Source organism: Euphorbia lathyris, chromosome 5 (assembly GCF_963576675.1).
Source record: "Euphorbia lathyris chromosome 5, ddEupLath1.1, whole genome shotgun sequence".
NCBI classification, from domain to species: Eukaryota; Viridiplantae; Streptophyta; class Magnoliopsida; order Malpighiales; family Euphorbiaceae; genus Euphorbia; species Euphorbia lathyris.
The window spans coordinates 61200445-61213550 of record NC_088914.1 but is presented as its reverse complement, the minus strand read 5'-3'; the positions used below and the strand labels follow the sequence as shown (position 1 = coordinate 61213550).

Genomic DNA, 13106 nt, shown 5'->3' with positions numbered 1-13106 from the left:
TTTCTATTCGCGCATCACGCCCCCCTTATACGCTATTCGCACGTCACATCATAATGCCCCCTTGCACGCTATCCTTTTTTGATACAAAGTAGACAATTTATTCAAGTAGACATATATATGTATATTCAAGTGGATCATAACATGCTATAACAAAGTAGTAAACTTATTCGTTTATTTCTATTAAATTGAATCAGTTCTACTTCCTAACACATAACATGCTAAATTGATATGAAACATATGTCTATTCCTGAATCAGTTACTTCATAAACAGAACATAAAACAAGCCAACATGCTTCATACATAGACACATAACACATAACATGCTAAATTGACATGAAACATATGTCTCATCAGCATAACTCATGTTAAAATAGAAAAGAATCAAGCAAGTTCATCATTTTCAGCTTTAAGAGTATGCATGATCAGCTACCTTCCTAAACATAATATCAAGTTCATAACTTATGCTGATAGCATCGAAAACCCATCAACATCCTGAATGGTTTCAATCAGATAACAAGCCAAGTGGAAGGTATATTGTAAACTTATCTCATCACCATCCTGAATGGTTTCATAACATTTTCAGCTTTAAGAGTATGCCTAACATGTTATAACAAATAGACAACTTATTCGTGCATGTCTAAAACTTGTTCTCATAGCATCATAAAGCCACCACTATGTACCTGCCACTTGGATTATACAGTTCATGATGAAGTTAGCATGGTGATGAAGTGTATGATACTGTCACCACAAGCTTAGTCATAAACTTGTGTTGTTAGAATCATACAACTTGGAATTTGGTTATTCACCATGTACGAGGATCCCCGCTAAGCATCCATGGCTGAATGGTTAAAGCGCCCAACTCATAATTGGCGAATTCGTAGGAGCAAATTCCTATAATTATGAAACCCATATGAGATACAGAAGAATAGGCTATTCTTTTTTTTAAATTTCGTTGACCAAGAGATGTTGAAGCTATCACCATGTTAAACACTTTTCCATAAGCATAACAAGCCAAGTGACATGATACATAGTAATGGAGATTTAGGAGTATGTCTAACATGTTATAACAAGTAGACAACTTATTCAAGCAGACATATATATTCAAGTGAACATGCTATAACAAGTAGACAACTTATTCGTGCATGTCTATTCCTTACTTATTCAAGACAACTTATTCCTTACTTATTCAAGACAACTTATTCCTTACTTATCATCATAGGTCATGTTCAAATAAAAAAGAGTATGGTGATATCTTATCATTTGCAAACCATATCAGTACATGCAATTAGACTAAATTTACCCTTTAATACATGTTTCATACATGCTCAATGACCCTTTTACAATTTTCCTCTAATACTTGATGCATGATTAATAAGCTACATGCCTAAATGAACAATCGTACACATACTCATACAGAACCTCAAACATAAACAGAACATCAAACATAAACATGTTTCATACACATACACATACACATACACAATCACAATCACAATCACAATCACAATCACAATCACAATCACAATCACAATCACAATCACAATCACTTCTAGCAGTATAACTCATAGGTGTAAGAGTAGTGACAATCTCAATAAACATTCAAAGCTTTAGAGTATGCCTAATCAGCCACATGCTCAATGACCCTTTTACAATGTTCCTCTAATACTTGATGCATGATGAATAAGCTACACGCCCAAATGAACAATCGTACACATACTCATACAGAACCTCAAACATAAACATCAACAGAACATCATACATAAACATGTTTCATACACATACACATACTCAATCACTTCTAGCAGTATAATTTATAGGTGTAAGAGTAGTGTCAATCTCAATGAACATTCAAAGCTTTAGAGTATGCCTAATCAGCCACATGCTTAATGATCATTCATACATAAACTCTACAAGTCCTAGCTTCCTAAACAGTTATATCTAACCAATCACACTAGTGGAAAAATGGCCATTTGCATCGGCCATTTAGGGGCCATTTGCATCGGCCATCGACCGATGCAAAAGCCCTCGATGCAAATGTGTTTGCATCACATTTGTATCAGTCGTTGGCCGATGCAAATGGTTGTAGCATTTGCGTCAGCCCTTTAAAAGGGCCGATGCAAATGCATCTTATTTGCATCAGCCCTTTAAAAGGGCCGATGCAAATGATGTAGCATTTGCATCACATTTTTAAAAGGGCCGATGCAAATGCAGTCTCATTTGCATCGGCCCTTTTAAACGGCCGATGCAAATGTCATTTAAAAAAAATAAAAAAAAATAATTTGGATTGAATGGAACTCTATAATATAGCAAATAACTTGGTGGCACACTTCGATCTCTGCTCGTGGAGTAAGAGCTGACACAGAATCAACACAAATAAGACCTACAGCACCAAATCTGCACATACGATCTGCAACTGAAATATGGCAATGTTGTTAGACCTCAAAATCCTTCATTACATCATGAAAATTTTGAACCTAGTTAGCTGTATGCAATGACATATTACATTCCATTTGCAATAAAAAGTTCAAATTAGCCAAAATATTTGTCGACTTGTATCACATAGAATAAATAAAATGAAGAGAATACCAAGATTAATAATAGAGATAAGCTATCAAAATAGACTTATGATTTTTGGAGAAGTATTAATTTAGGCTCCACGTACAAAATAGCACCGATATAGGCTTAACGTTTAAAAAAGATATCAATTTAGGCCTCGATAACGGAATGAGACATGTCATTACTATTACTCCGTTAAGTTCTGTCAATTGTAATAAGAATGACGTGTCCAACCCGTTATCGAAGCCTAAACTGATATCTTTTTTAAACGTTAAGCCTATAATGGTGCTATTTTGTACGGCGAAACCTAAATTGATACTTCCCCAAAAACCATAGGCCTATTTTGGTACTTTATCCCTTAATAATAACATCTTTAAAAGTATTTAATGCCAAAATTCACTACCATACTAACAAAGCCTCAATTAGTTTCATCCATCATAAAAAAAACATAAAAACAAATTAAGTTCATCAACAGACAAGCGTAAGAATTGGCTTTTGTATATATATACTAACACAAATTAAGGTATGGTAGTTGAACAATATGTAATTTCAAATGCAAATAAAGAAAACATTACTAAATAGCACATTTAAATGGTATGAGTCACAGCTCTTGCAACCTCCTTGAATCCATGTATTCCTGCACATTCCATCAATCATTGAGCGAATTAACAAAAAAAAGAGATATTTATACAATCTTAGAATGTGTACCAAGACCAAGAAAGATATGATCATTACCTAACTCTTTGGCTCCATTTAATAGCTTTAGATTGAGCTTCACAAGCAGCTGTATATCACCACTTTTGGCATCCTTATATTTTCCTGCCTTACTTTCTGTGCAACCTGTTTCTAGTTTAACATACAAACGTGCATAGGTTCGGTTTTCATACAAAATCCACGAAACAAAAGATAAACCATACAAATAAAGTGGGATTCCAAATAACAGGATGTAAATGGTTCTGAGGGTAACATAACAGGACGTGTGCTTACTGTGTTTATCAGCAAATGAATCGTCCACTCGCATAGATATTAAAAGAGGCATAATGATCATTGGTCATTCAGTAATGATGCTTTGATGGTGTTTTACCCAGAACCAGATAATATTTATCTGGGTTTTAACACTATTTATTTATAAGGTAAACGACATTCATGAATTGATTTATGGTGAGAAATTCTACACGCCAAGAGGGTTAACACGATTACAGAAATCAGAGAACATAGGAAAATAAATTATGAATCAAGAAAACTAAGAGGTGGATCAAACTAGTACAAGTTAAGTTTTCAATCCAATTCCTGTTGTCAAGAAAAAAAAAGTGAAATGGGGCTTGGGCTTATTATGAAAAGATCAAATATACATTCTTCTCCCTGTCAACGCTTTAACATGCTCGCATAATAGAAGATGATGATGCACTTCAAGAGATTACCAAAAATGAAATTTACAACAGGGAAAAAATGAAAGAATTCCAATGGGATGCTGTAGGATTTTCTTCAGAGATGATATTTATCTCATATCAGCATTTTAAGTAAAATTCTAAAGGTAATTTCATCGAACAGGTTATGTGCATGCTAAAAAATAAGCGAGAAACAGAGATGAAAGATGAGGATAAATCATAAGCAAAGTGTAATATGACCATTTGCATCGGTCATTTAGGTTTGGCACAAGTGTTCTAATAAATGTGATGATGTTAGGTTTGGCACAAGGGTTCTAATTCTTGCTGCAATAACTGATCTAAACCTAGCAAAATCCAGGCTAGGTTACAATCATCAACATCATTTGTTCCACTGATAGAAACTAAGCCAACCAGGTCCGGAAATGCAAAATATCAAAATCACAAGCGTAACGAAGAATTATAGTAAGTTTCATATTTCAATCAAGCTACAGAACAATTCTTTCAGAAAAATAAAAATCAAATCAAATATACCTCAAATTTGGAGCTTCAAGTATAATCATACCTAACCAACATAATCTGAAAGTAAAAGAAGAATCGAAAAACAAGGCATATATTGAAGGGAAATTTTACCAAAAGTATCAGAAAATAAGAAGGATGGAAAGGTTGGAATCGGCAGAGCCAGTGAGATAGGTTTTGAGTCCACCAAATTACAGTGCAATAAATCCTAACCCATAAAATCACTAAAACACATATCAATTAAGGGGAAAATCCCTAAATCCATTCAAAATTTAAAAAAATCCATTCAAATTAAATTAAACCCATTCAAAATCAAATCAAATTCTCACTCAAACATAATAAGTTAACTTACCTAAATTGAACCAAAACCCAGCGCTTGACGGTAGAGACAGAGCGTTCAAATGAAGCTAACCAGCCCGAGAGAGAGAAAGAGAGATTAATCGAACTGATGTGAAGGGCTAATTGGTCCAATGAGAGCAACTGCTAATCCACTACAGACTAATCCTAGTTCAACACTCCCATTGTGCTAATTCAACACTCCCATTTCGCTAATTTCTCTTTAATTTGATAAGAATCCACGATGTAGAAAATTGGCCAAACTCTGCATACTTCGATTGAGTGAAAGGAAGACCATGAAAAGGAGAACAAAGAATAGAGGAAGGGAGACGAGATCCTAGGGAACGGAAGCTTGATCGGAACTCTCGATTGAGTCTCATGGATAGGAAGCTGCGATTTGAGTAGGAAGCAGAAGATTAGAAGGTCGGCTAAGTGGGATGAAAAACCCTAAAATCCAAATTTATATTAGTGACCCAATTAATTACAAAATATCTCCTCTTATTTTCTTAAAATTTTAAATTTAGGCCAACACTATTTTTAAATGAATCAGTTGATATTTGCATCGGTCCTTTTGAAAGGACCGATGCAAATAATATAGGTATTTGTATCGTTCCTTATAAAGGGGCCGATGCAAATGATTCAAATGATATTTGCATCGGCTCGTTTAAAAGGGCCGATGCAAATAATACAGTTATTTGCATTGGTCCCTGTTAAAGGGCCGATGCAAATACTAAATGTTATGACATTTGCATCGGCCCCAAACAAACGGTCGATGCAAATGGACCTTTTGCATCGCACTTTATAAGGGCCGATGCAAATGTGTCGATGAAAATGCCCATTTTTCTACTAGTGTCAGTTCATACCAATCATTTCATCATCACCTACAACATCATACATATATGTAATCGTTCAGTTCAAACCCACATAACAATATATATACTAAATCAGGCTAGTTTCTCCTAAATCAATGAGTTCTAGGTTCCAAAACAGTACATCAAACATACACAATCACTTCTAAAGGCATGACCAATCAGTTCAAACCAACATAACATTAATATATATTCAGTAAATTAAAGAAATCTTCCCATATGCTAAAGGTATGAACCGATTGACAATCTCTTCAGTCAGCCTTCCCATATACTGAAGCATTCTTACTATCCCTGCAAATAGTGTTCAAATAAAAAGGAATCAGATGAGTTCATACCATCTACTGTATCAGGCACTGTCTTGCCCTAGATTAAAAAAGATAAAGACCCAAGCTTTACAGCATTGAATCTAAATACAATAAAATCAGTGTAGCTAAGTGAGAGATCTAAACCTTTCAATGATAGGTCTGAAAATCACAAGATCATTATACCAGCTGCTGAAATCCACATACACCAAAGTAAATCGGATGAGGAAAAGATAGAGTAAGGAATAATGATACTCTAATACAGCTAGGAACAAAGAAAATATGGCTTACTAGTACCATGTTTCGAGCTCATCCAGTGATTGCATGTTCAAATCAACCATGGAGATAGAGAGGGATGAGAGGGATGAAGCTTGTGTAACCTAAACTGGGGTTTGGGATTGAGAGAGAGTTTATATATCAGCTGAAATTTCAGTCAAATGATATAGAGCGCCTAAAATTTGGTATGGCTGCGTAAGTAAAATTTCATTTGCCGCTTTTTTGTTTTCGACATACAATGACATTCATTTATTAGAAGTGTCATCTGTTGAGCGCATCAAATTTAACGAAAACGCGCGTTTTCTTTGGATGACAGGATTCTGTAATCGTAATGTCATCTGAGAATCGAGCGCATTTTTTATTTCGCCTTCAGATGACATACAGTTAAAATACTGTCACGAAAAATATTCAGACGACACGAAAACAAATGTTTGTCATGTATCTTGTGTCATGTGAAAGGGAAAATGGCATAGTGAGAACTTATAAATTATATTGAACGAGATGATTTACACAATGACTATTACTCCTATATATAGAAGTAGCTTTGTACATGATTAATAAGTCCGATGAAAATGTCAATCTTGAATTAAAGAGGATGAAATGAAGGTTGAAGGAAGAAGAAGACAAGAAGATTACAAAGAAAATAAGAAAGAACAACACAAAAGTTACCAAATTCTATCCTAAATACCCAATATATACAAAATTGTCAATACATATTCAAATTATTAAAATACCCCAAACTTATTTGATATTTATGAAATGTAGCTCTAGCCGGAGTTCTGCCTTGTGAAGTGCCTGTGGGATCGGTCGGGGGACACTCTAATATCAAAGTCAGTATCAGGATTGTGAATAATAGCAATTGACAAGAGCTCTTTTAGTAAATCATAAAACATACATCAAATAATTTGGAATTGAGGTATTTATATAGATTTCTATAACCTTTGAGCATTAATAACGTTTTACACGAACAATCATGCCATTATAATGCTCTTTATCACATTTATTGCTTAATTCTGGCATTTGACCATTCCTGCCATCAATATCATTAATGGTGTTAACCCTTGGTTCTCCTTGAGACACCTTCAAGAGGGTATTGGGGTGAATCCTATCTTCTTGACTCCGTTTGGCATATGCCTATACGAGACATATATGGGTCCAAGCCACGTGGCTTGGTATTATGCTGGTAAATCCTTATTTGCTTTTATTATTACATTTTCGCCCTAAGGATAATATGCGGATATTATCAGAAGCTCCCCTAAAAAGACAAAAAAAAAACCCTTTAGGGTTGTTCATTTTCAAAGCGTGCTTGTGCATTTATTGCTCTCTCTAACACTGTTTCCTCGCCATTTAGGTATGGATACGTGACACGTTTGGCTCGGCTTTCAAAGTGCTGCACCATTTCTTATAAAAGGGATCGTTTCTCATTTGAGTGACTTCCTCTTGTCATTTCTTTTCCTTTTCTTCGTATTTTCCCTGACGATTTCTTTTAAAGGGTAACAAAAAAAATCTACAAAGTTATCTACTATATTATTTATTACAATGACATGCAGTTGTATCTTATTATAAATTACTTTTAATTTTTTTTTTTGTTACAATTACTTTTAAAAATTCAATCTATATAAAAAATTAGGTAAATAATTATAAGACTTCTAATTATTTTATTTAATTCCTGGATTTTTAAAAATAATTATATAGTATTTTAATTTTTACTTTCGTCAATTCTTTAATCTTTATGTTTGAGTTAATAGCGGTAAATTTCATCAATGGTGTACAACATGTGCCCTATTTGACAGTTTGGTGTACAACCTTCAATTTATTTTACTAATATGTACGAACTTATATATGACCTTCCACTTTAGTGTATGACAGGTTAAAGTGATCAGTCAATGCGCCACATCATCTTTTTTTTTCATCTCTCCCATTTAAAAACATAGGAACCCTAAGATTGAAATGTCTAAAACAACCTTATTGCTTTATCCATATCCCTTTGTTTCTTCATCTTATTCCATACATTTCTTTCTCTCTCTAACCTCTGTCTCTTCAAAGGATTCAGATTTATATTTAATAAAATCTATTCATCTTCGTCTTCTTAATTAAATTCTACCCAGATTTCACCGCTGCTCATCAATTATTCATTTTATTTAATCTTTATTCACCAAATCCTTTCTTTACGGAATGAAAGTAAAATACATACTCTCTCCTTCATTTATTTTTCTGCAAATATTTTTTCTCTCTAACTTTTCTTTTCTCTCTCTAAATTTCAAAGAATAATTGAAGCTTTAGTTGAAGAGGGGTTGCGCCGCAGAGTTGGAGATGGAGAGCATATAGACATTTGAAAACAAAATGGTTCTCTCTCTCTCTATTTCTCTCTCTCGTAAGGATCCTTTAACTCAAAATTTTGATGTGAATTTTACAAGGATTTCAACTCTAATTGATTATGGAAGAGCAATATGTTGAACGAAGTATTTAATTTAGACGAAGCGAAGGCTATTGTAGAGATCCCTTTTAGCAAAAGATTTCTAGATGATGATCAATTTTGGACTGGAACTCGATCATGGACATATTTTTTCTGTCCAACCTACTATTTGACGGAGCAGATGCATCTGTTTGATCTTAAACTAAGCTTCATCATCTTCGCAAATGAATGATCGATATTACTGGGTTTGGCAATTAAAGCTTCCTCTGAAAATCAAACATTTTGTTTGGAAAGCTTTGAAAGATATTCTCCCAACCTATGATATCGTTCTTAGGTTTCTCTTGAAAAATCCTATCATCAATGAATTAGATTTTCAAAAATTCAAACTCAAATCTCCTCAATTTCGTATGTAGTTTCAAACTTGGAGCTTCAATCAAGTTCCATAAAAATTCAACCAGTATTTTCACTAAGTAAAAACATGGTGCCTAAGCAGTAGAATCAAAGAAAAACTAATCAGAATATGTAATTTCATGGAAGAATGCTAAAAAATTATGATAAAATGAGTGAATATATCTAGAATGCCAAAGATGAAAATCAAAGAATGACGATCAGGGCCATTTAGACGCACAAAAAGGAGAGAGAGAAAGGGGAAGGTAAAGGGGAAGGAGAATGAGGAAGGTATAAAATAAATTTATATTAGGTAGTCAAATTTTAACTTTTTGACCGGTCAAACTGCTGACATGACACGTTGATCGGTTATTTTTTACCTGATGTACACTAAATTGAGAGATCACCTATAAGTTCGTATATATTAGTGAGACAAATTGAAGGTTGTACACCAAAGTGTGAAATCGAGTAAAGATTATTGATGAAATTTACCTGAGTTAATAATCAAATTAGACTAAATAAATTTTAAAATACCAAAAATATCTTTTACTCTGTGTTTAATGATAAAACATATATTTTTCTTCTTCTTCTTTTATATATATATATATATATTTCTTTTTTACTACATAATTACAATCTCTCCAATATTAAGTAATTGATTTATTAATTTTATATAATTATTAAACTTTAATTTAGTAATGTAGAATTGATTTATTAGAAAAATGAATGAAAAACATTTAAAAAATTATCAAAATAGGACTAGAACTATATAAAATCGTAAACGTTAATTCTTTTTCTCTCGAATAAATTTATGAATGAAATGTATAAAATACGATGCTTTGAAAAAATAACGGGGTCGAGAGACGTCAATAAACGTCTAGTCTAGCTCTTTCTCGCAACTTATAAACAATTCATAACAATATATTTAATGTTAGTGTAAAAATAATATATTAAAAAATAAAGAAAAATCAAAAGAATCCTGATAGATAGGTGGGTCCTTGATCTTCAATGTGGTCATCCACTAGTCCTGCAAAATGCACCTCCTACTGAGTTTGTTAATTCTCTAATCACCCACGATGGAAGATGTTGGGATGCGAGGTGTGCCAATCAAGTTTTTGTTGTTGAGGATGTAGAGAAAGTTATGCATATCCGACTTAGTCCCATTAGAAGAGATAAAATGTTTTAGCCTTTGTTAAGAGGGGGAGTCTATGAAGTATAAACATGCCCTAATAGTGTTATAAGTGATTTGGCAGGTTGTTCATCAGGCCCTAATAGGTTGTGGAATAAAGTATGGAAGCTTAAATTACCTCCTAAAGTTCTTTATTTTCTTTGTACTTGCTGTCATAATTACTTACCATGTCCATCTAACTTAATGCATAGAAATATTGTGGTGGAGAAATCTTGCTGCTTTTGTGGTGCACTTGATGAGTTTTTTGTTCACTTATTTAAAAAAATTTCTCGTACAAAGTATAGATGGAAGGAATGTGGGCTCTCTGAGAAAGTGTATAAAGTAGACGGGCTTGATTGTTTTGAATGGATTGCAGGTGTTCAAAGACTCTTATCCATGGATGATTTTTTCCTATTTTGTTCTTCTATGTGGATGATATGGGTTGATCATATTAATATCACTAATGGAGGGAAATTTCTTAGTGATACGATAATTTTATGTGGGGCTCAGACTGCAATTGATCAAACTAAGGTCTTTTTTGCTCCAAACTCTAGGGTAAATATTAGGTTACAGAGATGGATTCCACCACCCGTTGATGTCGTCAAACTATCTATGATGCGGCCTTCTCTAATAGGAGTAACATGGGTGCAACTAGGTTCATTGCTCGGAATTTCAAAGGAGAGGTGCATGTCCAATGGGGCGGTGTTGGTCAATCCTTCATGATGAACTACTTGCAATTCTAAATGAGGTAGTTTTTTTTGCAAAGAATTGTGATTTTGTGCGGCACTTGATTTCTTTAGATTGCAAAGATGCTGTTGATGCTATCATGGGTGCCAATGATGTGAGTTCACGTATATTGTGGCTTCTTCTATCCGTGAGGCATCCAATTCTTTTCTTCTCTCGAGCTTCATTTTCGAAGGGCATTCTCGTAACTCAGTTGCTCACGAACTTGCTAAATGGGGTAGTAGTCCACCCCCTCCTCTCCCCTCAAATCTTAATTAATGATTTTCCTTCTTCTCTTTCATCATGTATTGACTTTGTTCCTTCTAATTTTTTTTTGGTAGAAACAGGAAAGAAAACAAACCAACACCGAGACAAAATCTAACCTGGGATCAGCCTAGGAAAGCTAACCCCAACTCTGTCCTCTAAAAGGAGAGAAGAAAGATAGATAGGAGGATCAGAAAGGGTGGAAACACCTAACATCCCCTCGTGCCCAGCCGCCGCCAAGCGATCCACAATTCGATTTTGTTCTCTGTAGATGTGGCTGAACTCTAAGACAAAAAGCATGATTATTAGAGATCATACTAATAGCCTCCATATTATCAGACTCCACAACAAGCCTTTTAATACCCAGATTTCTGGCAAGCTTGACTCCAGAAAGAATACCCCAAAGTTCCGCTGAAAAGGATGAACCCAAACCCAGGTTATGGGTGAATCCAGACAACCAGGCACCTCCCGCGTCCTTGAGCACGCCTCCAGCCGCGATCTTTCCATTGTTGAGACAGGAGCCATCCGTGTTCAACTTAACCACCCCATCCTTCGACCTACACCACCCAACGAGTTGAACCTCTTTATTCTGGGTAGAATTGGCAAGGGGGTCCCCTTTGAAGCTCCCCGTAATGGTAAGGAGCTTTTTAGAGAAGAACTCGGGTAAGTTCTGAATAAAAACAGTCTTCTCACCAAAGATCTCCTCATTTCTCCACTTCCAAAGGTGGTGGCAGATAATAGCAAATAAAATGTCTCCCTGCTCCATGCTAGCCATTAACCTACCTTTAACCCCATTGGAGAACCAGTCATTCTCAGGGTAGGCAAAGAAGGAGGGGAGAATGTGGTGCGGAAGAACTTTCTGCCAAACCTCCTTACTCTTAGGGCAGTCCCTAAGGGCATGGCACAAAGATTCAACTTGGCCTCTGCATCTACTGCAAGCACCTGAATCCGCCAAGTGACGTCTATGTCTATCCGAATTAGTCAGCAACCTGTCCTTGACTCCAAGCCACAGGAAGCTCCTCATTCGGTAAGGGATTTTCAGAGCCCAAATGGATTTCCAAGTGTCCGAAAGAGGGTCGGATCTGTATATATATATATAAAAATATATTATTTATTTTTTTTTTTTCTCAAAATAAGTATATGTATACTTTTATAATAAATATATAGATATTCTGATTAAATTTAAAAATTAAAGATAAGTCTTTTTTATTTATATGATTATCAATTTTGTATTTTTATATATAAAAATAAATAGAGAGACTAAAGAGTTTACAAAGATTCAACTTAGGGACCGTGTAATACTAGTGCATTAAGTAAAAACACAACAACTTATAATTATTTACCTTAAAAACTAAAAGCTATTATGAAAATTATGATATCATAATCAAATTTAAATAATAATCTAATTAAATTATATGCAATAATATCATAAATGGAAAATATAAACTCATTTAAGTAACATTTTGTTTTTTTAGAAGAAGGATAATTATTTTATTTATAGGAAAAATACTTTTTCGATATAATTAATTAAAAACCACAATCCAGAAGTACATTAGAAAATGTTGAATCAGTATCTTCAATATCATAGATCTTGATAGAACAATATTAGATAGTGCTTAAAACTGTTTTTGGCACAACAACGAATACACACTCCACCCAGAATCGATTTTATAGTATTTTTCTTTAGAAATGACTTCATAATCTTTCAATAAGCTAGATTATTGTGATGACGGACAAACTCTTATGTTTTTCCATGAAGGAATACATGATATCATTCATGTAAAGAGACATACCACAATCATCCATCAAGAACAAAAAAAAAAAATTATAAATAAAGAGAAACTACCAAATCTAACCTAATAAATCAATCAAAAATTTATTCAATAACAAAAACAAAACAAAACA

The 13106-nt window shown here is 34.0% G+C and overlaps 1 long non-coding RNA gene across 1 annotated transcript; it reads right to left on the bottom strand.

The window, feature by feature from the left end:
• Nucleotides 1–3030: 3030 nt before the first annotated feature.
• Nucleotides 3031–5212, bottom strand: LOC136228701 (uncharacterized). The gene is made up of 2 exons (XR_010688817.1): nt 3292–5212; nt 3031–3193 (listed from the first exon to the last, which is right to left on the bottom strand). It is a non-coding gene; the product is annotated as an uncharacterized lncRNA (long non-coding RNA).
• Nucleotides 5213–13106: the final 7894 nt, after the last annotated feature.